Genomic DNA, 13,196 nt, shown 5'->3' with positions numbered 1-13,196 from the left:
TTTTAACACCTTCTGTATCAATCTTTAAGGAAAAGTACTGCCTTGACATTGTTTTATAAGATTCCTTTGGTCCTGTGTCTCGATAGAATAAACTAGAAACAGATTTGAAAGCTGACAATCTACTAAGGCCAAATATTGCAGTCTAACATGTAAAATATAAAGACATATTTTTTAAAAGAGCCATCATGCTATGCATAAAATTATTTGCAATTATCCTTTATGTACAACTGTAATTTTCTCACTTGCAATATATAATAATAATAATTGCTAGTGCTGTTTGAGCATTCCATTGTTTGCCAGTCAATGTGTGAGGTGCTGGGAACACATTATTTCACTGACTCTTCACAACAGCCTTTGGGATGGTCATCAACCTTAGCCCCATTCTACAGGTAAGGAAACTGAGAAATATGCCAAGAAAATCAATGTTAATGCACTGTATATAATAAATATAGTATATGTAGTGTGTATGTTGATATATATATACATATATTGCCATATGCAGCATATGGAACCTGGTTATTTTAGAATTTACTAGTAGAAATTTCAAATAAAAAGCATAACACACATTACCTATCTTACATTAGATTCTAAGATCACAGTAAGAAGTACCAAAAAGAAAACATAAATAAAACATTTTATATTCAACATAATCCAGGGAGGTTTTCAACCCATAATTACAAAATAGCTTTGAAGAAAATATTTAAGTGACTATGACATGCATTTTCATGTACCCCCTCACAAATATATCTCTTTTACTAAAAATACAAACACTGAAGTCAAATACACTCATTTTAATTATGTATTTTCTGCAAATAAACAATACTCAGAAAGTTGTGAAATTATAGTTGTAATGCCCCATGACCTATGACCTGCACCTTATTACACCTGTAACAGTATGTCAAATTCCTGTAGAGTAATTTGATACATAAATGAGAATATTATTAAATAAAAGAAGATGAATAACAAGGTCCAGGATAAAGTAATTATGCAATATAGATTTAATTTACAAAAGAAATGAATAGTAAATATGAATCACCAAAATATAATTAGAAGATACAATGAAATCTTGGAGAAATTACAGAATATCACACTGAACTAAATCAAGCCCAAATAGCACTTGGAGGAAAAAAGAGTCAAATTTTCCCTTGGGTTTTAGGTGAAGAGCATTACTCCTAGCACAAGAGGACAACCTTTTCAGAGGAGCTTCTCTAATGCAACGATAAGTCAGTAAGTTATAAATTAGGCAAATCAAAATTATTTATCATGTACATGTTAGGAAATATCATAGAAAATTTTACCTACCGAGAAATCAGCAAATATTTCCAAAGGTGTAAGAAAAGAATATATTCTGCCTTAAAAATATATGAATCCATGGATTGAGGGGCATCATGCTTAGTTATAGTAGATATTTAACAAATATTTGTTGAAAGCATTTTTAAAAAAGAGAGCCAGTCTTTCCTTCCAAAGAAGTATGGTGGCTGGCTATGTCTCAGTACTTAAGATAGATGTCTCAGTTATCTATTCTGATTACATAATTTTGTGGCTTAAAGTAACAACCATTTTATTTGTTTATGAACTGTGGGTCAGCAATTTGGGCTGGCCTGAGCTGGTTAGTTCTTCTGCTGGTCTCAGCTGGGGTCACTCTTGTGACTGTAATTATCTGGAGGTTCTAATATGTGTGAATGGTCTCAGGTGGCCTCATCCACATGTCTGGCCATTGGAACTGCTGTTAGCCAGGCCACTTCTCCTCAGTAGAGGAATCTATGTTTCTTCACATAATGGTAACATTTTCTGAAAAGAGCAAGAGTAGAAGCTACATAGTTTCTGGAGGATTAGGCTTGGAAATTATACCATATCACTTCTTCAATCCCTGTTGTTGAAAGCAAGTAAAAAGGCCAGTTCAGATTCAAAGAGAAGAGAAACACACATCTATTCTTGATGAGAAGCACTGCAATGAATTTGTGGCCATTTTGAATTCAAGAGGTAACAATACAGCTTACAGATAGGAAAACATCACAGGGCTTACTTTAGAAAAGATTTGTCCTGATAGCAGTTATATCTGGAATTAAGCCCAGATTTTGACTGCCCATCATCAAGCCCCTCTGTCACAGAAATAACAGCAGTGATTCAAGATGAGAAAATGAGTTTGTCAAGTGACTTCTTTTCCACCCTCTGCCAAAGGGAAGAGGTAACAGGAGTAACACCTGAAGCACTCATTAAGAGCATCAACAGCAGTCTACACAAATAGCACAGCAAAAGAAGAAGAGGTGAGTGGAAGGCAGAGCATGATGAGACAAATGGCAGGGTATTAATGACGGACAGAATGATCTGTAAGTTTCACCCCATTATGATATTGCAATATGTTCTGATTCTTTTGCACCAGGAAACACGTTAACCTGAACATTTATTTATTACTTACAGCATACCAGTCCATTTAAATGGCCTGCCAGTCCCTCCTGCAGATGGGAACTGAAAATTAAAGACAGCAAATCACCCAAAAGCACACAGTCTATTTTATCAAAAAGTTTTAGTGTATATTTATATCCTAGACTCAGGATGCAAATATTTTCTGAATACAAACAACTACAGAATCTCCTAGGGGATAAAGTGTTTTTATAAACATACATAAGACATGGCAATTTATAGAGTACCATAAGCACATGAGTAACTAAAAATAGGATATATAATCAGAGGATGCTCATCATCCTTGAAGGAGATTAAAAACACATGTTTTTTGTAATAATCAATGGAAAACAGCCATAAGCAGTAGGATAAAAGGGGAATCCCCTAGGTGTAGCCGACAGAGCATCCTCTTTAGAATCAAAAATGTTTGGATTTTAATTCTAGCCCTATCATCTTAGCTATATAATCATGGGCAAGGAAATTAACCACTCTAGGCCTCAATATGTCCTTCTAAAAAACAGAGGCAATCATGATAAAGTTGTAGGGTTAGTGCATAGAGTAGAGAAAAGTAAAAATCTACAGTGCTAGGAAAAGACCACCTTCTCAGAAAATGATGAAGATGATGCTGATGGTCATCATCATCCGTTATATATTATCCAAGTTATATTAGCATCTTTCAGTACTGTCCTCAGCAAGTACATGGAAAGCTCACATGCTTGTTTCAGAGGATGAAGCCTTAGACTTTTATTTAGCCTTAGGTGCTTATTTTACCAACATACCTAGCAATCTTATTATGTTCTTAGTAAGTTCCTATCAGGAACTTTAAAAGGAAGGCAAGTACACTGACAACAATTAGCTATATAAGAGCAAAGAAAATCAAAGAAACACTTTACAGTTGAGACAGAAAGAACAAAAGAAGGGGCAAATTTATGAACTGCCTTAAACATGTCTTGGATTGGTCCCCAAGGGTCTTCTGCAATTGCTAACATATATAATGAAGAAGTCATTAAGGAAATAACTATATTTAGATGTTGTGTATTGATCTTGACAACTATTTGAATTCACATCAAATGCAAAATTTTTAAAAATTTTTAAACAGGATGCCTAAAGACAATACCATTCAAGACTATGGATAACGTTGATAACCAAAAGACTCATTTGACCAGGATACTTAGTCAAGTAAGTTTACATGTCATTTTCTTCTGTATTCAAATTATTTTTCCCCTTTTTAGGAATTAGATGACCTCATATAGCGACTGAAAAACTGCTAGGAGCTTAATATTCAATTTTATTAAACAATGGAGGAGGTAACAAAAATTAATTTAGTAAATAATATAGAGATCAATGGTATCTAGAGGAAAAGGTGTGAGAATGTCATCAAGACTGATTCAGGATTAGGGCTCCTCTCTGAAAGAATATTTGTTTCTCACTCTAGATTGCAACTTTTCTAGAGTGGCATCTATGCCATTTTGGCTTCTGTGACTTAAAGGAGAAATGATTAGCAGAAAATCTAAGTATGCATTAAATGCCAAATAAATATGTGTTAAAGGAATTAAAGCATATACTTGAGTCATTCTTGTCTAGAACAGACAGCTCATGATGCAGCCAGCCAATCACCTTAGAGTAAGGTGAAAATGTACTCTTCTTGTGTTGCTCCATTTCATTGTTGTTCATATTTATTATGAGCAATAACATTAAAATATATTAGTGAATTTTCTCTCACTATTTATTGGAAAAGATTTTTAAGTAACTTGGTTATCATGAGTAAATCAAATGATCTGAATGTTCAAAAAGTGCCAGAACTTATAATAGCAAATACGTTTAATCCAGTGATCAGATTGACCAGTTGTTGCATCTTGAAGAGGTAAACTTAAAGTGTGTAATTGGATTGTTTGTAATTCAAGAGATAAATGTTTGAGGGGATGGATACCCCATTCACCATGATGTGCTTAGTTCACATTGCATGCCTGTATCAAAATATCTCATGTACCCCAGAAATATATACACCTACTATGTACCCACAAAAATGTTTAAAAATGATTTTTATTTTTTTTTAAAAAAGGTATATATGTTAAGAACTCCAATGCCTTGTCCAGGCTCAGCAGGAAAGAAAACATTGATCAAATTGTAACATCTAAAATGAGTGTAGGCTGGAGAGTTACAGCATTTTCTTGCTTTCTCTGCTCCAAAAGCAAGCAAGTAATGGCTCTGCTTAACTGGATGGTAGTCTACCCACGTGGGTTGTTGGCATGCTTAAGTGAAAATTTGGATAACAAATGAAGACCTTCCAGAAAATGGTGATGATGAAGACTAATGACAGCTAATATTTATTGACCATTAAAGGTAAAAGGACTTGAAATCATGATATACAGAAAATTGTCCTAAACCAGTTTAGGGCCAAGATATGTTTAGTCATAAGCACAGCAATTGTGGTTTGGAAATTTCAAGGAACTCAGTGCAAATACTTGAAGTACTACCACTAGGAATTAGACTTGTGTGCCTCTTTCTACCACATTAAAAATAATTAGAAGCTACAAGATGCCAGAATTTTGGCTCAAGTTAAAGGAGAAAATTATAATACATCTATATGAAAGTGAAATAATATATTTTAGGTGGAGTGATTTGGGAATCGCTAAAGTTACTCAAGCTTAGTCAAGATGACCACTTGGCAGAGATGTTTTAAAAAAAAAATTAAGATTGAATATATATGTCAGGAGAACTTACAAGTTGTCTAATGCCATGCCCATCAGAGATTAAAATGAATAAATTTGAACATCTTTGGGTAAGTCATGCACTCTCCAGTGTATTAGAAATACAGTCTATGATTTCTTAAACTCAGCTAGATTCTCTGCTTTACATCTTCTGTCTGGTTCCTGAAGACACTGGACTATATGACCCCTGGTCTGATGAGCTTTTGAAGCCATACAACTGTCACCTCCTTTATACTTTCTCTCTTCATGCTTACGCTAGCTAATGATGAGATGATCATGGTGATGCTGACAATGATAATAACAGTCAGGTGCCTAATGAAGTATGTCACTGAAACCTCTAGATAGCCTGATTGCATGTCATATTATTAGCCCTCTTTCTCCGGTGAGGATTATGATGCTCAGAGAAGTTCAAAGACTTGTTCAAGGTTATACAGGACTGTGACCGAGGGAGGCAGAATTCCATAGTTCCTTTTAATTTAACTACTGCACAATACCAACCTCTACGAAACACAGCCATGATTTCTTAATTTCTTCTCTCTTTCCTACTACAAAGTGTAGAACATCAAAATAGAACTAAAAGTTTCAGCTAATAAATTAATGTCAAGCTTATTCATTTCTTTGTATTTTTCATGTTACTAAGAAAAGGAGTTACTGAGGTCAGGTCCCAATGTCCAGTTACACGTTGTTTAAGTGCCTGATATTTAAAAAGTCAATATATGGCAAATACCCCAACATAATTCCTAAAAATAACCTTAAACTTTTCATTTAAAGTTAGACCTATTTTTATTGAGTGTGGGATTCCAAATTAAAATATTTGTGAATATTAATGATCTCAGGATATCTATCCACATAAAATAAAGCATATTCACTACTCATGTAGTGTTCAACGCTGCCATATAAATTGCATGTAGTTTAATGTTGCTGTACAAATGTCTAAACACTTATAAAAACAAGTGTAAATAAACCACCCAAAAATTTGACAAATCTTCACACCATACAAAAATAATAAAAGGAGAGCTAACTAATAAGAAAAGTACCACATCCTGTATTTCCAAAGGAGATAAGAAAGTTAGGCTTCATAGCAATGTAGTTGGTATGTCCCCACTAGTAAATCACATTAATACAAATATTCTATTATTTGGGAGGTAATACCACTAAAATCCATGGAAAACCTACTTGAAGATAGAAAATAAGGAATAAAAATGAACACTGGAATCAAGAAGTAAATTGAAGTTTATCCTTCAAGGCTCTTTAGCACTTCCTCTAAAGAGCTGAATGTGGTGGAGTGAAGATAGATCAAGATAAACAGCATTGTTTAGGCTTCCATTCCTGATTAAATACACTATTTCTGATTGAGCATCTATTGAATGAATTTTTTTTTTGTTTTTTTCTAAGAATTCAGAAAGTGCTCCCAGAATTTGTTGAAACCTTAATCATTTAATGTATTACTTCTTTTCTAGAGTCTTTCATTATTGTAAAATCTAAAATAGATTTAATTTTCTATCAAAATTCTACAATTGTTTCCCACGAGGATTATAATACCATTTTCAAAATATTTGTTTGGAAGATTTTTTAGAGCAATAAATTATATCCATGCTCCCACACACACACACACAAAATGCAAGAACAGTGTGAGCTTTTGAGTTTTGACAGATTTCTTTTGTAAAAAGATATATTTTCTTATTTTAAGTTCTGGGATACATGTGTAGCATGTGCAGGTTTGTTCCATAGGTAAATATGTGCCATGGTTGGAATGCAAATTAGTTCAACCATTGTGGAAGACAGTGTGGTGATTCCTCAAAGACTTAGAACCAGAAATAATATTTGACACAGAAATCCCATTACTGGGTATATGCCCAAAGGAAGACATATTTTCTAAGAAGAACAAACTTGTCAATTGACATTTTCCTGCCAATGTGACCATGTAACTTAAACACTGCCTATGAAAACCAATTTCTGAGAAATATTACAAATGTAGTTTGCAGTTTAAACAATAAATACTTTTCATGTGGTTTACTTGGAATCAGTGAAATGATGGACAGCACAGTTATATAAGCATGTAATTCCATTGCAATTTTTACCACTTATTAACCAACTTCATAATTAGTATTAAATTATGTCATGTAAAATGTTTATGTAAAATTAAATTATGTTTAGTAAAAATTATTTTGGCAACACAGTATCTTTCACAACAATATGATGAAAAAGCTTAAAAGTAGCATTGGCTATCTTTGAATTAAATTCTTACATTTCTGTCTTCTGTTATATGAAACTGGAATTTTCATAGTAACATACAATTTGTGTTGGTAGAGCATACTAAAAGTGGCTCACCTCTAAGTGGAATAGCTTCAATAATTATGAACATAATACTTCTTAATTTCACTATGCACATACCATGTAATGAACAAATTATACAGCCTTAGGTTCTAAACAGTCCTCAATGATTGAAGGATGCCATGGGAATAAAAATGTGGCCTCTGCAACCAGAATAAGTAGTCTCAGTCTCAAGGCTTGTTGAACAAGGCAGAGTATGCACATGTGTGTCATTGGAATGATTTAGCAAATTTATCTGCTAGTTATGTATTCTAGGGGCTCACACTCACACCTATAAGGTCCAAATTTCCAGTTTTACTCTTCAATAATACCTAAAACATAAAATTAATTATACTATATATAAAATCCTGAAGATAATGCCAATATGTTACATTTTTAAGTAACCAGAAAATAAAAATCACTGAAATAAGCTACTAGGTTAGCCAGTTAAGCCTTTAGGAAGTTTCAAGTAGCTTCCTTTTTCCAGCCTCAAAATTGGCAATAAAACTTATTAGCAATCTTATTTATGATACATTTATTTTAAAATATATAATTTAGTAGATATTATGTAGTAGTGTCATGTAGAGGCAGGAATATTGTTAGATACCTGCAAGCATCTCATCCCAACCATATAACAACACAGCAATACGTCAGCAGAAAGCAAGATCTCAATTTCACCAGCAAGAAAACTCAGCAAAACTACTAAGCCAAAAGTGCTTCAAACAGCAACAAGATCCAGATAACTGACTTAAATGGACAAAGGAAAATGACAGCCATTTATGAAAAGATGAAAGGGTGATAAAACATGATATAACATATGAAGATCATTTAAACACCAATGCCATAACCAGATACTGCTTCAACACGCAAAATCCATTTAATGACAGAGGAGACAAAAATAATTGAAGAGGGAATAGAGTGGAGGTATTCTCCCACAGGTAACTATAGCTCTTGCTATCCCCTCTTGAGAAAAAGGAAAGAAATCACTTCTGGCTGGTGTCAGTCAGAACTAAACCTTTATGAACTTCTCCCAAAACATCAGCACAGGAATCTCATATTTCAAAAACAAGGTGTGTGTGCTCATATACACATTAGATCTATGAGGGAAGGAGAGAAGTGTGTGAAAGAACAGAAGCCTGGTGTTCAAGGTCATTCTCCTCTTGAAAAGAGAAAGGGGAAGAAATGACTAAAAGAAATTATCCAAGGTGCAGGAATCAAACGAAAACTTCTTTTCACCTATCTGCTTATGCTTGTTCTTATGGATATCCTATTGTTCTGTCCCTATTAATAGTGACTAAAAGAGGGCTTACAAAGAAGTAGGCTTTTGGCTGGGAAATGTCCTATCAATACCTGAAGTGTTAATTCATCAATGAGTCAGGCTAGTGAGCCAGGACAGCTCTATCTAAAGACAATTCTTAGCAAGGACAGTGGACTCAGATTTTCAAAGTAACTTGTACCGTCTCCATTTTTCCAGAAAAAGGAGAAGAAAAAGGTAGCAGAAATCTTTTTCCCCCCTTAGGAACTTCTATGCATGTAACCGTGTGCTAGTAGTTCTATTTAGTTACGACCTTTAACCTAAGTCCAATCCGCACCAATGAGTGACATTTTCAAACATGCATCACACCATCATCTATGTTTAGGTTTCTGAGCATTCAGCATCCATTTTAATGCGTTTGCTTTGCCTTCCCTGAGGCTGAAGGTGGAAGAACAAAGCTTAACCTGCAAAAAATCGAACCCTTAGTGGGAAAAGGCCAGAAGAAAGTGAAATAGGTGGGAGGTGGTGAAAACACCTTATTTTCCAAGAACCTATATTCACCAGCATTTCTTTTTTCTTCGGCACTCTCTAGATAGGTATAACTTACTTGCTAACAAACATTGTAAGTATGATATCAATACTGTTGTAATAGTATTCTGGGGTAATTTGGGAGGACAAAATGGTGTCCTTGTCAGACGTTTAGAATACACAAATCAGATTTCTAAGATTTTCTTAGTGATAAGATGATTAGAAGTAAATTCATCAAAAGAGAAAAAGGAAAAAAAAGGAAGATAAAAGAAAAAAATCATTTTTTAATGTATTCCCAATTATCTGTTATCTTTCATTTATTTCATTACTTAATCCAGGCAATACACTCTCCCCCCTCTCCGCTCACCCAGGACCTCAGAGGGGGAAGTTCTATTAAAGTCGAGGTATCTTCTGTATCATTCCTTGGTTATCCCTGCAGCTTGAAGTTACAAAGCAAATCCATCTGAAGAGTGGCCCTCATGTCCTCCTCTTTCACGTTTATTGGGTACCAGGTTGGGGAGGAAGGTTAGTTGGCTTTACAGAGGTGTTTCAACTAGAAACAGTACGGGTACAAATGACATGATCAAACCAAGGAGAGCAAGAAGGGGGGTTAGAAAGAGGAACAAATGGAAATCTAGGAAATACACACTTAGCTTCAGGTTTTTAATCCTGATAAATCATGCAGTATTTGAATATCAAGACATTTTTGTAGCCAGTTTTCCTTCCATATTCTTGAATATTCATTGCCGAGGGGAGGGACAGGGAGAGAGAGAGAAAGGTTTTGCAGGCAAAGGCAGGACACCACCGCCCTCAACGCTCCTCTGTGGCTCTGGGCATCTCCCTCCTCTCACATCCAGGCGGCCGCCTCGGCCACGATCCGCTTGCTGTCTGCCAGGGGGTCCGCTGAGCTCTTCCGCCCCGCCCGGAGAAAGTGTCAAAGCCGGCCTGCCAGCTGCAGTGGCAGAGCCCAGCCCCCAAAGCCCGCTGCATACATGGCCTTGTAGCACCACCAGCCTGCGAGGGCTGCAGCAGCAGCCGAGCCCAGACTCGAAGAGGAGTTGGGGACGTCAGTGCGCAGGGACAAGAAGAGCAGCTATGGGCCAGCTAGAAGTCTGCAAATGCCATCATATGGATATCTATAGAAACGCAGCGAGTGGAGGAAAATCAGGCAGCGCCCCTACACTTCCTAAGCGGCTTTAGCAAAGAGAACCCCCCGCCCCCCAACAGCCCCAGTCACTGCCTCCTGAAGCAGGGAACCCTGAGCTTGGCTGGGCCAAGTCCTCAGCTGAATGTAGCCAGCAAGCAGCTCCCAAAGGCGGGAGACAAACTAACACTCCTTAGCTAAATTATTCAGACCGTCTTCACTATGGAATAAAACATTGATGAGACTACTTTGGAAGTGCTTTATCTGGTTAATTCTAATGTCTTCGAGAAGGGAGTGAAATTTTCCGTTGGGGGCGGGCGCTGAGATAAGATGAAAGGGAATTCAGGGAAAAAAGGCGCCAGGGTAAAGGGCTCTGGAAGTTAACTAAATTTGTTCTGCTTCAGCTGGCCATGGGAATCTCATTTTAACATATCAGACCCAATATGTTAATTAGGCAGTCGCAAATCCAACCCGGTCCTTGTAAATCGAGGAACTAGAAAAAGAAATTCAAAGTATCTATCATACAGAGAAAAAAAAAAACAAAACCGCGCACAGGAGCCCCTCTCCGTGACGTGAGGGAGACAATACAGCTGGAGAGAATGTTGGGTGGTGGCTATCGGTTTAGCCTGGTTCTGCTAGATATAAAAATGACTTCTTTCATGGATTTATTCTGCTACATAAAAGCACACCCTGGCAGTTAAACACCAATCTCAAAACACACACCCGTGACAATATATTCCCTTTCATGCAAACCAAGTTCCAAGAAAACTCCATTTCAAGTCAAAGTCTCCAGATGCGTAATTTACAACTACTAAAAAGATCTGGCAAGCTCCTCTACAACAAGGAAAGGAAAACAACCTGGCACCAGAGGTAGAAAAGGGTAAAAAAGATCTTTGGTTTAAATGATGGGTGGAAACCAAACACCCACTCACACTCCACAATCTGGAGAGGGTTGGGTACCAAATGGTCCGTGGCAACCATAGCCTGAAGGAAACAGAATTTTGATCTCTGGCATCATCAGACAGGTTCCACACACCTAGCTCTCAAAAAATATCCTCAGGGTGGAGCACATCCATATTCCCAAAGCTTTCACTACTAGATTAAGTGCTCAGGTATAGATTTATATTTCACCTACTAGAAACTGTATTACAAAATCACAGAGCAGGAGCCCTTGGATACTCAACCCTTCCCAATGATTTTCAAAACATTAATAAGTAAAGTAGCCTGCAATGCAGATAAGACACTAGAAACAAGATCTAAAGGAAATTGGGTGAGGCGAGTAATCCTTGGCTTGTTACCTGGTGCCTCTAGGGGAAAAGACGGTCGTAGGAAGACTTTCTGCCTGCAGGTACAATCCCGGCAAGGTGGCTCCAGGTGGCTTTCACAGTCGTACGCGGGTCTCGTTCGTCACTTCGCTGCCCTATGCCATAGCTCAGCACCCGCATCCTAGGGAGTCGGAAAGGCAGCTCCTGCCACTGCCGCCGCTGCCCGCAGGTCGCGCTGGGTGGGGGATCCGCTGCAATCGCCCCATGAAACCCGCGGCTCCGCGCCCGGGGAGCGGGCAGAGGCAGGGCGGCCGCGCACGCACACACAGACACACGCTCACACTCACACACACTCGCACCCGGGCGCGCGCGCACTTGCACTCACACTTGCACACGCACACCCGGCACTCCACGGGAAGGAAGCAGCACGGAGGGAACCAGTCCTTCTCACGATTGGCTTCGAAGCCCACAGGACTGCGGGCAGCAAAGAGAGCGTTCTCGCATAGCCGTTTAATCACGTTTCCTTCAAGTTCTCCTCCAACCCGAATCCACGTAATTCAAGAGCTGGTGACATTTTGGTGGAGAGGAGGGAGCCGAGAAAGGGCTGAGGAAGAGTCGGGGATTTTGTTAAGCAGTTTGATAAGCAATCCTCATTACCTTTTTTGTTTTGTTTTGTATAGCAAACCACTTCGAAGGGCTGAACTTTTGGCTTCAAATGCTGTGAACCAAAACGTAAATATCCTTCTGGCCAAGAGAAGAAGGTGTAGATACACGGAAACAAGAGAGCTGCAAGACCCTCTATTGACCTTGTGATGTACCTGGAAGCAGGTCAATACTGGCGCTTTCCAAGCTTCTGGATAAAGCGATCCACACACCTGGGTCCACAGCCCAGCAGCCGCTCCAAATCCAGCCAGGAAAATGGGTCTGGGCGTCCTCAGAGCTCTGCAAGAACCCGGGCACGAAGGGGCATCGCCGACTTAACACATTTGCTTCTGGGCAGTTGGATAAAAGACAGTCAAATGCATCAGATAGGCGCGCGCGTACACACACGCGCGCACACACACACGCAGCTAGCTGGAAAGCGGCTTACAAAACACTAGAGACATGCCAAGATGACTTGAAAAGGTAGCCAACATCCAGGATCTTTCCGGAAAACAGAAGGGCCAGCAGGGAGGTTATCAAAGTCTTCTCAAGTCTTTCAATTCTTCCTCTCTCCTGTGAGTGTGTGTGTGTATGTGTGTGTCTCCAGAAGGTTTCGTTGGTCTGCCCCACCCCCGTCCAGTTGCGCTTTTTTTCCTGATATAACCGACGGTGCAAAATGGATTATATGGGTGGGCTGTGCTCACAGCCCAGAGCTCCCCAAAGTCAAGAATCCTAAGGGAGCAGCCAGCTGCTAAACAATTCACATTCTCAAGGGAAGAATGAAAAACACGCGCAAACGCGCACACACATACATAGTCCTCCGTTCGGGCAGCTCTGCACACGCTCACCGCCTCCCTGCGTGCCGCTGCACACAGCGCCCCGCCCGCTGGCCACTGCGCTGGGGCGAGTCCGCAGTTCAGGCGCGAGGCAAGCAG

General features: G+C 38.6%; 1 protein-coding gene across 1 annotated transcript in view; it reads right to left on the bottom strand.

Moving 5' to 3' along the window:
- Positions 1 to 13,052, bottom strand: part of LRFN5 (leucine rich repeat and fibronectin type III domain containing 5) — a 277,026-nt gene extending 263,974 nt beyond the window's left edge. Inside the window, exon 1 of the mRNA XM_011963582.1 lies at positions 11,653 to 13,052. The gene's annotated coding sequence lies outside the window, so the exon portion shown is untranslated. The remainder of the gene's footprint in view (positions 1 to 11,652) is intronic.
- Positions 13,053 to 13,196: the final 144 nt, after the last annotated feature.

Source organism: Colobus angolensis, unplaced genomic scaffold, assembly GCF_000951035.1.
Source record: "Colobus angolensis palliatus isolate OR3802 unplaced genomic scaffold, Cang.pa_1.0 Scaffold611, whole genome shotgun sequence".
Classification (NCBI taxonomy): Eukaryota; Metazoa; Chordata; class Mammalia; order Primates; family Cercopithecidae; genus Colobus; species Colobus angolensis.
This window is presented reverse-complemented; position numbering and strand designations above follow the sequence as displayed.